The sequence below is a fragment of the Muntiacus reevesi genome, chromosome 6, assembly GCF_963930625.1.
Source record: "Muntiacus reevesi chromosome 6, mMunRee1.1, whole genome shotgun sequence".
Lineage (NCBI taxonomy): Eukaryota > Metazoa > Chordata > Mammalia > Artiodactyla > Cervidae > Muntiacus > Muntiacus reevesi.
In genome coordinates this window covers 10,697,590-10,713,451 of record NC_089254.1, presented here as the reverse complement: position 1 = coordinate 10,713,451, position 15,862 = coordinate 10,697,590, and the positions used below count along the sequence as shown (strand labels likewise).

Sequence of the window (15,862 nt, the reverse complement as noted above, 5' to 3'; positions counted from 1 at the left end):
CCAGTACCTAACTTCACATTATTAACTAATGATTTCTTAGCTCTAAAATGCTCTGATCCACCATATTTAATAGCAATTTAAGCAAAACACACTTCATTTGATGTGAATCTTAGAAGGTGAAACTTCGACAATTTGAGAACGCTTGCCAAATTTGATACCACTATGGAAAAACTCAAACAGTGAAGATCAAAACTCTGACCACCTTCAAGGACACCTAGATACATAGCAAAGCACAGCCTATATTATCTGCATGGAGATATATATATATATATATATATATATATATATATATATATGTACATATAATATATATCAACATCTTTCTCTTTACACACACACACACATATACACATCTCCATGCTCAGAGTTGTATTGAAGTCAAAGACTTAAAGCATTTAGATATAATATCATAGAATTACTTTTTAAAAAGTTTTATTGGAGTACAGTTGATTTACAACATTATGTTAGTTTCAGGTGTATAGCAAAGTGAACCAGTTATACACACATATACACCCACTCTCTTTTTGATATTCTTTTCCCATATCGGTCACTACAGAGTATTGAGTAGAGTTCCATGTGATATACAGCACGGTTCCTATTATCTATTTTTTATAGCAGTGTGTAATTTTCAACACCAACCTCCCAATTTATCCCCCCGCCTTAGCCCCTGCTGACCACAAATTTGTTTCCTACATCTGTAAGTCTACTTCTGTTTTGCAAAGAATTTCATTTGTGCCTGTTTTTTGACTCCATAAATAAGCAATGCCATACGGTATGTGTCTTACCGCATCTGATTTACCTCACTCAGTACCACAATCTCTAGGTCCATCCATGTTGCTGAAAAGGGGCATTATCTCGTTCTTTCTTATGACTGAGTAATATCCATTATATATCTGTACCACATCTTTTTATCCATTCATGTTTTGATGGAATTAGGTTGCTTCATGTCTTGGCTATTGTAAATAGTGCTGCAGTGACCACTTGGGTGCATATATCTTTTGGAATTATGGCTCCCTCCAGGTATATGCCTGGGAATAGGACTGCTGGATCATATGGTAGTTCTATTTTTAGTTTTTTTAGAAACCTGTTCTCCATAGAGGCTGTGCCAATTTACATTCCCACCATCAGTGGAGGCGAGTTCCCTTCTCTCCATAGCCTCTCCAGCATTTATTGTCCATAGATTTTTTTTGATGATGGCCATTCTGAGCAGTGTGAAATGATACCTCACTGTAGTTTTGATTTTTATTTCTCTAATAACTCATGATGTTGAGCATCTTTTCATGTGCTTTTTGGTCAGCTTATCATCTCTTACTATTTATCCCATGCAGATGAGGCAAAGGGGATCTAGAGAACTGAAGTGCCCAAAATCACACTGTTGGTAAGAGTAGAGCTGGGGTTGTAACACAAGTTTTCTGGTTTGTTTTCTGGCCTGGGATGATTTCCATTCTAGCAAACTACTTCCAGTTACCCTCATCAAACTAGCTTAAAAGATTGGATTTGCTTTTCTTTTGTGTATTCCATCACTCCAGAATTACTTAAAGAAAGAAAGCACAGAGTTGACAACCAGGGGCACGAGCCAACTGCATGCCCAGTTTTTCCATTACCTAGGCCATATACCCTAACTTGGAGGTTTGGGCCACCCTCCATGGAAAGTCCTAAGAGGTGCCAGACCAGACTGCTGGACCTGCTACCAAGTATCCCCACCCCAAACTTCACCAGAATATAAAGGGAGGGCGGAAGACTCCTAGAACAACAAGCCCAGGTAGCAGGTACAGCTAACTCAGGGAAGAAAGATACCCCCACCAGGTAGAAGATGCATCACCTTTTACCTCTTCCTCCACCCTGCACTACCATCAGAGGAGTTAAGGTCCAAAAAAGCCAAGAGGAGTAGAGGAGGGGGAGATAGAGCACCAGTTCTCAGTGGGAGCAATAGTGCCCCCTAGGGGGCCTTTGGAAACTGCCAGATTGTTTATGTTTTTCATTGGGTTTATAGGTAAGGGTGAAGGATGTTGAGGACAGAACTGTGTAGAGTAGCTTGTTGTTTTACTCCCTAAGCCACATCTGACCCTTTTGTGGCCCTGTAGGCTGTAGCCCGCCAGCCTCCTCTGTCCGTGGGATTTCCCAGGGAAGAATACTGGTGTTGGGTTTGCATGCCCTCTTCCAGGAATTCTTCCCAACCCAGGGATCAAACTAGCATCTCCTGCATTGGCAGATGGATTTTTTTTTTTTAACACTGAGCCATTGGACTTCCCAATAGAATTAGAGTAGCTTCAGGTCAGTTCAGTTCAGTCGCTCAGTCGTGTCCGACTGTTTGCAACCCCATGAATCGCAGCACGCCAGGCCTCCCTGTCCATCACCAACTCCCAGAGTTTACCCACACTCATGTCCATCGAGTTGATGATGCCATCCAGCCATCTCATTATCTGCCATTCCCTTCTCCTCCTGCCCCCAATCCCTCCCAGCATCAGGGTCTTTTCCAATGAGTCAACTCTTCGCATGAGGTGGCCAAAGTATTGGAGTTTCAGATTCAACTTCAGTCCTTCCAATGAACACCCAGGACTGATCTCCTTTAGGATAGACTGGTTGGATCTCCCTGCAGTCCAAGGGACTCTCAAGAGTCTTCTCCAACACCACAGTTCAAAAGTATCAATTCTTCGGCACTCAGCTTTCTTTATAGTCCAACTCTCACATCCATACATGACCACTGGAAAAACCATAGCCTTGATTAGACGGACCTTTGTTGGCAAAGTAATGTCTCTGCTTTTTAATATGCTATCTAGGTTGGTCAAAACTTTCCTTCCAAGGAGTAAGTGTCTTTTAATTTCATGGCTGCAAGCACCATCTGCAGTGATTTTGGAGCCCCAAAAATAAAGTCTGACACTGTTTCCACTGTTTCTCCATCTATTTTCCAATCAGGTGGCCAAAATATTGGAGTTTCAGCTTCAGCACCAGTCCTTCCAATGAATATTCAGGACTGATTTCCTTTAGGATGGACAGGTTGGATCTCCTTGCTGTTCAAGGGACTCTCAAAAGTCTCCTCCAATCCCACAGTTCGAAAGCATCAATTTTTCGGCACTCAGCTTTCTTTATAGTCCAACTCTCACATCCATACATGACTACTGGAAAAAAACCATAACTTTGACTAGATGGACCTTTGTTGGCAAAGCAATGTCTCTGCTTTTTGATATGCTCTCCAGTTTGGTCATAACTTTCCTTCCAAGGAGCAAGCATCCTTTAATTTCATGGTTGCAGGCACCATCTGCAGTGATTTTGAAGCCCCCCAAAATAAAGTATGTCACTATTTCCACTGTTTTCCCATCTATTTGCCATGAAGTGATGGAACAGGATGCTATGATCTTAGTTTTCTAAATAGTGAGCTTTAAGCCAACCCTTTCACTCTCCTTTCACTTGCATCAAGAGACTCTTGAGTTCTTCTTCACTTTCTTCCATAAGGGTGGTGTCATCGGCATATCTGAGGTTATTGATATTTCCCCCAGCAATCTTGATTCCAGCTTGTACTTCATCCAGCCCAGCGTTTCTCATGATGTACTCTGCATATAAGTTAAATAAGCAGGGTGACAACATACAACCTTGACATACTTCTTTTTCTATTTGGAACCAGTCTGTTGTTCCAGGTCCAGTTCTAACTGTTGCTTCCTGACCTGCATACAGACTTCTCAAGAGGTCGGTTAGGTGGTCTGCTATTCCCATCTCTCTTGAAGAATTTTCCACAGTTTTCAATAGAGTAGCTTAGGGTCTCACTAATATCTTTCAGAGTTTCCATAGGTTTCTTGACAATTTATTCAGAATTAAAGGAAGATCCTTTGGTATAGGAAACAGCAACCCACTCCAATATTCTTGCCTGGAGAATCTCACGGACAGAGGAACCTGGTGGGCTACCGTTCATGGGGTCATAGAGAAGTCTGACATGACCTACTGACAAAACAACAACGACACTGTAAAGTTAAAAGGCTACTTGTCTTCTCTTTACTTTTAAACATTATAGAGTATTTTGAAGAAAACTCAACTAATAAAACAGTTAATTTATAAGGACTATATCAGAGAAAATTACTACAATTAATTTTTAAAAGTCCTTTATCTTGTACAGAGGATCAATCACAGATTCTTTGAAATAGAAATGCTGTTAGGACACTTCAAACATGTTGATTCATAAACATTCAGTTTGACACATTTTTCAGACACAAATCCACTCTGCTACGTATAATAAACTTGTAATCATGGGTATAAATTTTCTCTTCCCATACTTTTCTTTTTCATCTTGACATTATACTTAGGACTGTTAAAGAATAATACCTCACATTTTTATTCATTTGTTCAATAAGTATTTACTGAGTTCTATTATGTGCCATATAGTATTCTGGATTCTTGAAGGTAGAGCAGAGAAAAAAAAATTAGAACACTTACATTCTCATGAGGGAGACAAACAATAAACAAGATTTAAGAAATTAAATGTAGCAATATATTGTGAAAAGTGTTAAGGGGAAAAATATAACTCAGAAGGAAAGGAAATGTCAAGAGAAGTTCTTTCAGTCATTGAGAGAGTGGCCGGAGCAGGCTTCTCTGAGACAGTGCTATTTGAATGAAGACCCGAAGGAGTGATGGTGTATCTAAGAGAACACTGCATGTATCTAAGAGAAGGTGGTTCCAGGGATCAGTAAGTGCAAGGGTAGCAGTGAACCAGTCTGAAAGTGATGAGTCAAGTGAATGTGGGAGAAGAATAGCATGTGCTATCAGGGATTGCACGGGTCTTTCAGGCCATTGTAAAGACTCTGGCTTCATTATGAGTGACAGGGAACACGGGAGGGTTTTGAGTAATAGAGTGATGTTATCTGTCATATGTTTTAGCATCATGATTCTGGCAGCTATTTTGAGGTTAGAACATAGAGGACAAGGGGAGAGGCAGAGATGAGGCAATTTTGGTAATTAAGGTGAGACACGATGGTGACTAAAATCAGAGTAATAGGTGTGGAGGTGGGGACACATGATGAGATTCTAAATATATTTTGAAAGTAGAAATAACAAGACATGCTGAGAGATCAGATATAGGAATAAAAAGAAAGAAAAAGTCAAGGTAACTCCAATGATTTGAGTTTGAATTATTGAATTGAATTATATATAAATGAATATATATATTCATTTGAATATATTGAATTATATATAAATTGAATTATATTGAATTATATATAAATGAAAAAGGAATCTGCTATTAAGTTGGTGCAAAAGTAATAGTGGTTTCAGACCCTGAATTTTAAATCTTTATAACTAAGCTCAAACACATATTTATTAATCAAAGTAGGAACAATTATAATCAACACACTTTTGCCAATGAGAAATCAGTTTGTGTATTCCTGCAGCAAAAAAAAAAAAAAAATTATAATCCGTGCTTCAGGATTCGATGAACTCTTAGAAAGCATTTTCTGCCTCCTGCTGGTCTGGTCATGGAAGCATTTTCCCTGCAAAGAGTTGTCAAGATGCTTGAAGCAGTGGTTGGTTGGCAAGAGGTCGGGTGAATATGGCAGATGAGGCAAAACTTCGTAGCCCAATTCCTTCAAGTTTTAAAGCACTGGTTGTGTGACATGTGCTTGAGTAATGTTGTGGAGAAGAATTGGGCATTTTCTGTTGACCAATGCCAGCTGCAAGGCTGCAGGCATTGCAGTTTTCGGTGCATTCCATCAATTTGCTAGGCGTACTTCTCAAATATAATGGTTTCATAGAGATTCAGAAAGCTGTAGTGGATCAGACAAGCAGCAGACCACCAGTGACCAAGACCCTTTTTTGGTGCAAGTTTGGTTTTGGAAAATGCTTTGGAGCTTCTCGCTCCAACCACTGAGCTGGTTGTCACTGGTTGTCATTTAAAATCCCATTTTTATCACATGTCACAATCTGATTGGGAAATGGTTAATTGTTGTTGCATATAATAAGAGAAGACAACACTTTAAAATGATGATTTTTTTTTTTTGAAATGCAGTCAGTTCGTGAGGCACCCACTTATCGAACTTTTTCACCTTTCCAATTTGCTTCAAAGGCCAAATGACCATAGAACGATCGATGTTGAGTTCTTGGGCAACTTCTCGTGCAGTTTTAAGAGGATTAAGCTTTGATCATGCTCTCAGTTGGTCATTGTCAACTTCCGATGGCCGGTCACTGCACTTCTCATCTTCAACGTGCTCATCTCCTTTGCAAAACATCTTGAACCACCATTGCACTGTATGTTCATTAGCAGTTCCTGGACCAAAGGCATTGTTGATGTTTTGAGTTGTCTCCACTGCTTTATGACCCATTTTGAACTCAAATAAGAAAATCACTCGAATTTGCTTTCTGTCTGACATCATTTTCCATAGTCTAAAATACATATGAAATAAACATCAATAATTCATTAGCAAAAACCATAAAGAAAGAAATGTGCATTAAAATGATATATAACATGACCACATTTATTTAAGAATGTATTCCAGTATCAAGTGGCAAAGTTCAACAATGCAAAACTGCAATTACTTTTGCAGCAACTTAACATTTCCTGAGATGGGGAAGACTTGAGAAGGGGAATCCCATGTTTAAAATGTTTGCTACACATTCATTTGAATAGGCAGTTTGGAGTTTATGGGAAAGGCCAGAGCTTAGGAGAGAGGCAGGAAAAAACAGAAAAGAGAAGAGAACGAAGGATTAACACCGAGCCCTCTAAAGTGAGGAGATGAGATGAAATTAATAAAGGAAAATGAGTTTGTTGTGATGAGGATTAATTAGTTAATAACTTCTGAACATTTACCATGTGCCAGACACTGTGTTGAACACTCATAGGTATCCCTTTATGTCTGTGTATCTACTCTTCTTTCTCTTTCTACATGGGCCAGTAAAATGATGGCTACTAACAAGCATTTATTTATTCAGCAAATATTTATTAACTAACAGGGACCAGGTACTCTTGATTGCTAGGTGTGGAAGCAGCAAACAGAATCAACTTCTTATCTCTTACTGTGTTTATACTACATCCCTCCATAAATCATTCTTTTTCTGTTGAGAGTTTTTTCCCTATCACATAACAGGTAGTTTGTGTTCGGGGGTTTTTTCTTCCATCTAATCAAGTTGATCACACATTTTATCATATTTGGTTTTTCAAAGCCAGTTGCTTTTGTATTTGTTGCTATGTTTATTACACGAATTGCATACCAATCTCTTTCAACCTGTAGCTAAGCATGAATCTAGACATTCAAACAGATTCTATGACAACTCATTTCTTCCCCAGGGCAACTCTAAGTTGGGTATCTAAGACACTTGAAAAGAAAAAGGAGAGTGGTAATAATAAAACATTGTTTCTTCCCCAGATATTTATGAGATCCTACTTTTCAAGTCTTACTAAATCAATTAAGTAGGGAAAATCCAAAAGAATATAGTATGGTGATGACTAAAAAAAAGGCATTTCGAGAATGATGAAGGATTTGAAATTGCTAGTTACTGCTGAAAAGTTAGACAAAATATAGTTGGGAAAATGTGGTCTCTGGTGACCTTAAAGCCAGCTGCTTTGTCATATTTATTAGGAGGTCCAGTAGGGTGTGGCAATGGGGTTGCCCTTGACAAGAGCACTTTTTCTTCCTCTTCTCAGTGTGAAAGCTTGTTGAATGGATGTGGGGAAAAAAGGGAGATGAGGAAGTGGAAGCAGATAGTGAAGATAACATTTCTGAGAAGTTTTGCTGGGCAAGGGAGTGGTGAAGTGGGGTCCTAATAGGAAAGGGCCATAGAGTCAAATATGAACTGTAAGTTTGGGATGAAAAAAATCAGAGATTTTTTTTTTCCATTTTTCTCCAAATGGAAACTTACAACCTGGGTGTCTGTGCTGAAGGATGAGAAAGGGGTCAGAGCTGATGTCACAGAGGGGTGAGTGAAGTCCTTGAGAAAGCAAGAGAAGAAAGGACCCAGAGAAGCAGCTAAGGGGTTGATCTCTGGACCAGGGCATGTCCTCTATTGTAAGAGAAAGGAAGATAGAGAATACAGGAAAGTTCATTGACCAGTAGGAACAACTCACCCTCCTCTGACTGGTTCAGTATATATAGTTCAGACTAGTACTCAGTTCTCTTCTAATACAAACATTTCAGTTCAGCTCAGTTTTCCTCTCACTAACAGTTAATAACAGGGAAAAAACAATACAAAACTGTGAGTGCTAGGAGATGTATGTGAAATGAAAGTCACTCAGTCACATCTGACTCTTTGCGGCTCCATGGACGATACAGTCCATGGAATTCTCCAGGCCAGAATACGGGGGTGGGTAGCGTTTCCTTCTCCAGGGCATCTTCCCAACCCAGGGATCAAACCCAGGTCTCCCTCACTGCAGGCTCCTTTCAAACTGCAGCTCGTGTCTCCTTCTGCCCCCAAATGGCAGGTTGTCCCTCTTTTGTGACTTAATACACAAAACTTTTCCACATAAAGCTATAGCAAATGAACGTTTGACTGGCTTATGACACATTAGTAAGTAACATATAATCAACACGGGATTTGGGCTAGAGTATAAAAATAACAAGACTTTCTCATGAAAGTGTATCTTTATACTTGAAAGGTCAAGATTCATTACTCTCTGCTAAATATAACCCTGAAAATAAGGTCTTTAGTGATTAACTCTCCCAATCCTCTTATCTGATTACCAACTTCGGCAGATGTTTCTTTTAGAGCATTAGAGCAGGGCATTTAAATTGCAGTTCTCTGCTAGTTCTCAATTATAATTTCATATTTGAGGAGAAAGGAAAGCTGAGATAGAGCTGCCCAGGTACTGAGCTAGGGTCACAAGCACAGGTTCTATTAAATGAGTCTGACTTTAGTCCCCATGAATGTGGAAGAAAAAGATGTGGGCACAGTGGGACCAGGGGACCAGAAGACTGCCTGTGCTACCTGTATATATAGTTTTGGTGAAGTCACATATCTATCAAAAGCTTCAGCTTCCTCATTTGCAGAGTGGGGAGAAAAAAGTATCTTCCTCAGGTGGTTATTGTGGGGGCATTTAATGAACTAATGAGCGCAAAGTACAATGCAAACTCTGAACAAACATTTTATCCAAACATTTATCGCTATTGAGGATCCCATACGGTATACAAGAGTTCAGGGAAGTTTTTTCCTTCCTGCCCTCATTCTTAACCTGCCGCTGTTTCTAGTGGATTGGTAATCTCAGCTAGAATTCTGGACAGGTGGTGAAGCCTCACAACGCTAAAAACTTGGGTTAAATGATTCAAAATCTGTTCCAACTTTCTTGGTGCCCTCCATAGTTAAATGTCCAGCAACCTGAATGAGAAAAAAAGATGGTCTGCATCCCAAGTAGGCATGACATTTGATGGAACATACACCTAGGAAGAAAAGAAAATGGGGGTTCTGTAATTCTGCTCTCTTGAGGAGGGTAATGCTTTGCTATAACCCCAGCTCCTAAAAGAACCAACCAAAGCAACTAGCTGATGAAGAAGAGAGCTTGTGTCCCATAGACACAGAAGACACAATATGAGGCGTATTGACCTGGATTGGTTTTTATTATGAATTGAGCTCTTGCTTAAATTTTGATTTCTTCCTCCATGGTCCCATAGAACCTCAGAGAGATTTTTAATATTGTACTAAGAACACTATATTGCAGCTGGGTCACAGAGTGTTTATCTGTCCACCCTATTTTGTCATGAGATAAGTAGTGTGTTTACCATCTTTGTATCCCAAACGTACACAAAGGCACAAAGTCGGACACACTTTAAATGTTTAATCTGCTTATTTTTAAAATAGGTGAATGAAAGAATGACCATAGTAAGGGACACATATTATACTTCATTATCTTGTTCTGCTTAGGGAGAAGGAGAATAATAAAATTAGGCATAGGGAATGTCTCATGCTTTCACGTGACTCCACCTTATTATGTAACACTGATAAATGCACTCTGTGTCCGACAGAGGGTGTGATAGAGCAAACATTTCCTCCGCGGCCCAACCCACTAGAAAAATGTCTGGCTGATGAAGGAACTGTCTAAACTTTAACAAACTCTCGAGACCACTGACTCACTCGGAAGAGATTAGCTGCCTTTCTTTGCAGATGTACAAACTCCTTGTTAGTGCCTGCTGGACTCATTTCAGATTTTATTTAAACACGGCTAAACTAATGGGCAGCAAGAACTTTCTTTATTGAAAAGTTATCAGTGTAACTTGGAGAAGGAAATGACAACCCACTCCAGTATTTTTGCCTGGAGAATCCCAGGGAAGGAGGAGCCTGGTGGGCTGCTATCTGTGGGGTCACACAGAGTCGGACATGACTGAAGTGACTTAGCAGCAGCAGCAATGTAACTCCTTAAGTGGCGATGTTATGTTATGATATGCATCCCCAAATCACTGGGTTAAATTAATTCTCCTCATTCACTCAAAGGTTAGACAGGCCACTGCTCCCTCAGGTATCTGACAGAGGGGAAGACCATCTGCTTCCTTAAAGAAGACCATCCTTTCCTTAAATTCATGGTCACCTTTCAAGTCCATGGGGCTCTCAGATGCTAGGAATAGAATGCTCAGGACTTGGGAAATCCAGAAGCTACTGTGTTCCAAATCAACTTCACATGGGGGAGGGTGTGGAAAAGAACAGAGGCAGGAATCTGACATACAAAATGCTGCTCCTGAACTCACAGGAGTGTTTGTGTACTACGATTCTGGTATTTAAGTGAACATTAAAAACTCTAAGGGCTTCCCTGATGGCTCAGATGGTAAAGAATCTGCCTGCAAAGCAGGAGACCTGGTCGATCCCTGGGTTTGGAAGATTCCCTGCAAGAGGTCATGGCAACCCACTCCAGTGTTCTGGCCTGGAGAATCCCCATGGACAGAGGATCAGTCCAGGGGGATGCAAAGAGTTGGACATGACTGAGAAACTAAGCAGCGAATCCTCTAAGGTCCTGACACAGTGGAAAGAACCTAGATCTGGCTATGTCAGAAAGAATCCAGGGCTGACTAAGTATCAGGGATGTGGGTTCTAGGCTCAGCTCTGCCAACAACGAAGGCAAGTGAATGTGACCGGCCATTTTATCTTTCTAGGCCTCAACTCGTAAATGTAAAATAACAATACTGAAACAGATGGTATTGACAGTTCTTTTCAGCATTCATTCTATAAGAATGGGGACTCCAAAGGTTGCTCAGTGGTAAAGAATCCACCTGCAATGCAGGAGACCTGAGTTCGACCCCTGGGTTGGGAAGATCCCCTGGAGGAGGGCATGGCAACCCACTCCAGGATTCTTGCCTGGAGAATCCTACGGACAGAGGAGCCTGGTGGGCTACAGTCCATTTGATTGTATTTGTCAACTCAGTTGAGTTGGACATGACTGAGCACTCATGCATACACTATAAGGGTGTAAGAACTCCATGCCTTATTTTACAGATCTCTAAGCTATTTTGAGCCTCTGTCTTTAGCTGCGCCATTAGAGCTGCCTCTTGGTCTGGCAGTGACAAATCAATCTGGGTGACTGTTCTTCCCAGTTCCCTCCCGCCTTGCACTTCCTGTTGACTCCGGATAAAGGAATTCCTCCCCCAGCCCCCACCGCTGTGCTGTGCTAACCTTTTGGCCTAGACACAAGTTTAAGGAGATAGAAGTGCTGTGACATCCGTATGGAGGCTGATTGTAGTGGTCACATAGCTCCTTTCCACGCAGTCCTAAAAATAAATTCAGTAACTTAAAGTAGTCCCAGGAATTTTAGTTTCCTCTTACATTGGAAAATATCTTTTTCAGGGATATAAAAATACTCAAGGGTTTTGCAACTGAGGGGTAACATTCTTCCTGATCACCTGGCTTGACAATTTCACACTCCTAACTCCCCCATGTGCTCAGGTCTCCTTCCCTGTCCCTGCTCAGCAGTCACAGAGCTGTTAGAGACATGCTCTGTTTGGGACAGAGCAAGGGAGGAAACTGGACTTCTCAGGTGGCTCAGTGGTAAGGAATCCACCTGCCAATGCTGGAGATGCAGAGACGTGGGTGCGATCCCTGGGTCAGAAAGACCCCCTGGAGAAGGAAATGGCAACCCACTGCAGTATTCCTGGCTGGAAAATCCCATGGACAGAGGAGCCTGGAGGGCTACTGTCCCTGGAGTTGCGAAAGAGTAGGACACAACTGAGAGACTAAACAGCAACAAGGAGGAAACGGACATTTCTAGAGCACGACTGTGCACAGACTCCAACCTGGGTCCTTAGCCTCTGCGCCACAAAGGGGCGAAAAGCCTGGTTTTGACCTCGTGCCCCTCCATCTGTTGCACAGCAGGCTGGAGGGTACTGAGTACCCACCTGCTGGGGCTGAAAGAGCCCTGAAGCTCACTTCCCCGGAAGAGCTCATCACAAAGCAATATCTGACTGTGTGACACCTTCCGAAGTGGAGAGGTGACCTCTGAGCTCAGCCAAAGAGCAAATATGATGGTAGAAAAGTCATGGGTTGCCATTCTGCAAGGTCAATTTGTGGGGCTCTGCTTCTCAATTGTGGTTGATGCTCCATCTCAAAATGTTGTGCCAAGGCTTTCAGTGTGAACTGGGACATGGGATGATTCTAGTGGATTCTGTGCCTGTGTATGAGGAGCTGAAGCTCATCTCTCTGAGTTCCTAGGTGCTTTCCTTTTAATCCTCACCAGTGTGTGTGTGTGTGTGTGTGAGAGAGAGAGAGAGAGAGAGAGAGAGAGAGTTGCTTAATCATGTCTGACTCTGAAACCTCATGGACCGTAGCCCACCAGGCTCCTCTGTCCATGGGATTCTCCAGGCAAGAATACTGGAATAGTTGCCATGCCCTCCTCCAGGGGATCTTCCAGATTTAGGGACTGAACCCTCAAGAACTGTGTATTTTGTCAATTCTAAGACACTCTTTTTTTCTTATATTATCTCTGAAGGTGGAATGCATCTTATATTCAGTATGTGTGTGTATGTGCTTAGCCATATCCAACTCTTCACAACCCCATCATCTGTAGCCCTGCCAGGCTCCTCAGTCCATGTGATTTCCCAGGCAAGAATACTGGAATGAGTAGTCATTCCCTGCTCCAGGGGATCTTCCCAATGCAGGGATCGAACCTGGGTCTACTGCTTGAAGGCAGATTCTTTACTGTCTGAGTCAAATCCTCACAGCACACTTATAAGGGACAGTTAGTATATCCAGTTCACAGGTAAGAAAACAGGCTCTAAGAGTTTATGTACCTTTTCCAAAGGAGCAAGAAAGAAAATCCAGGTACCCTCTGACTCCCAAGTTTGCTTTCCCATGGTACCACGCAATTCCCCCAAATAATCTGCCCTAATTCAAAATATTATTCTTTCTATTAATACATGAAGCAAAAAGTGATCACAGATTGCTAGCAGCTGAGAACGAAGAACAGAATTGACAGTAGTCAGTGCTGAATGGTAATTCTGTCTCAGTCTCAATCCTTGAATCTGTTTTCAGTCCATTTGGGATACATACTTAAACACATTCAGAAGAATGGAAATAGGTTACCTTTGAGGTTGAATTAGCTTTTCTTCTCAACATCACTGTTGTTCAGCCACTCAGTCATGTCTGACTCTTTGTGACCCCAAGGACTGCAACATGCCAGGTTTCCCTTCACCATCTCCCAGAGCTTGCTCAAACTCATGTCCATTGAGTCAGTGATGCCATCCAACCTTCTCATCCTCCGTCATCCCCTTCTCCTCCTGCCTTCAATCCTTCCCCAGCATTAGGGTCTTTTCTAATGAGTTGGCTTTTCGCATCAGGTGGCCAAAGTACTGGACATTCAGCTTTCGCATCAGTCTTTCCAATGAATATTCAGGATTGATTTTCTTTAGAATTTACTGGTTTGATCTCCCTGTAGGCCAAGGGACTCTCAAGAGTCTTCTCCAACACTACAGTTCAAAAGCATCAATTTTCAATGCTTAGTTTTGTTTATGGTCCAACTCTCACATCCATACATGACTACTAGAGAAACCATACGGACCTTTATCAGCAAAGTAATTACTCTGCTTTTTAATACTCTTCCTAGGTTTGTCACAGCTTTACTTCCAAGAAGCAAGCATCTTTTAATTTCATGGCTGCAGTCACCATCTGCAGTGATTTTGGAGCCCAAGAAAATAGTCTGTCACTGTTTCCATTGTTTCCCCATCTATTTGCCATGAAGTGATTATCTCAACATAACCCTGGCTAAATGTCTGGTAAAATTTCCCTCCCCTATTAGTATTTGGGAGGTATTGGGAAGATCTAATCTGATTCTCAGAGGAGTATATCTTTCCAAAACCAACTGGCTGCCTCAGTGTTTGACTTGCAGGAGCCAGCTCACGTTGGCTCTGGTGAACTCGATTGTATTCCTCCATTTCCAACTCTGGTGGTTTGCAAGCAGCCATAACTGGGAGCACTGATTCCATGGAAATCAGTAAAATATTCAAGCCAACACACCCCTCCCCCATTTCTTTTTTCCTTTCTGGCAAACTGGTTGTTCAACCTTTATCCTTATAACCCTGTCACTGTTAACCATAGATATCTAGAAATCTGACAGCATAAGTGACACAGAGTATTTCCAGACTAGGCTAGTTTTCCTAGGAATATGGTTCTTTGCCATGACCAGGAAAACTGAAAACTGGCCCTAGGCATTATATGTGGAAATATCCCAGATTACTAACTCACCTTCAGCAGAGAGATTTTCCGAAACTGGAAAGAACTCTTAGAAACTCCCTTCAGTATCTTCGGAAGAAGCCAGGAATAGTTACTCTCTTAAGAACATTAAATAGAGCAAGAGGAAAAGGCAGAGGAAGGAAAGACACAGTCATCAAGAGAATCCATTAAAATATTCTCCAAAAATATCCTTAACATTTCATATAAAATCCCAGTGTAGATCATTTGTTTTGTATAAATAAAAGGCTAGGCTCAGGCTATTATGTCCAAGCACCGATGAATGGTAATAGACACCCTGACACTGAGAAATGTGTGGGAAGCAGCTGATTTGATCAAAGCTTCAGGACCTGCTCACCCCATCCCCCAAGGCCACTGCTCTTTGGATTTTCATGTTCCGGGTCCAAAAACATAATTATGACTCAAACACATGGCTGGTAGGGGTGGAAAATCATTTTGGAAAACTATTTGGCAGTTTCTAGCATTTTAAAATATTTTATTTGAGAGTAATAAAAGTTGTTTGCATACACAAAGCAGCTTTATTCATAGTAGTAGCCCCAAACTAGAAATCATACAAATGTCCAGTAACAGGACATTCACTGTATACTCATACATTGCAAGACTACTCAACATTTACAAGGAACAAACTCTGAAATAGCATGTGAGTGTGTGAGTTAGTCGCTCAGTTGTGTCCGACTCTTTGGGACCCCATGGACTGTGACTCGTCAGGCTCCTCTGTCCGTGGGGTTCTCCAGGCAAGAATACTGGAGTGGGTTGCCATTCCCTTCTTCAGGGGATCTTCCCAATCCAGGGATTGAACCTGGTCTCCCACATTGCAGGCAGATTCTTTACCTTTTGAGCCATGAGGGAAAGCCCCCTACGATAGCATATGTGTGTCTTAAAAGCAGTAGTTAAGTGAAATACAAAACAGTACATATTTTATGATTCTGTCTGCATGAGATTTAGAACAGGGAAACCCAATCTATGCTGATCAGAAGAGTTATTGTCCCTGGCCTAGGGTTGGAAAGATGGACTGGAAAAGGATATGAGAGAATGTTGTGGGGTGATGGAAATGTTCTAATTCTGGATTGGAGTGGTGATTACAAAGGTATATATAATTGTCAAAATTGACCCAACTATACACTTAGACATGTTATGAGCCCATGAAATGTAAATTATACCTCTACTGAAATATGAATATGTGTGAAAGTATTAGTCTCTCAGTCATGTCTAACTCTTTGCCACCCCATGG

At 41.3% G+C, this 15,862-nt stretch overlaps 1 protein-coding gene and 1 pseudogene across 2 annotated transcripts in view; both read right to left on the bottom strand.

Annotated features, from left to right (window-relative positions):
• GNGT1 (G protein subunit gamma transducin 1) overlaps positions 1-15,862 on the bottom strand; it is a 236,314-nt gene that overhangs the window by 8,653 nt on the left and 211,799 nt on the right. The gene's annotated exons all lie outside the window — the stretch shown is intronic.
• LOC136170475 (histone-lysine N-methyltransferase SETMAR-like) lies at positions 5,305-6,353 on the bottom strand (annotated as a pseudogene).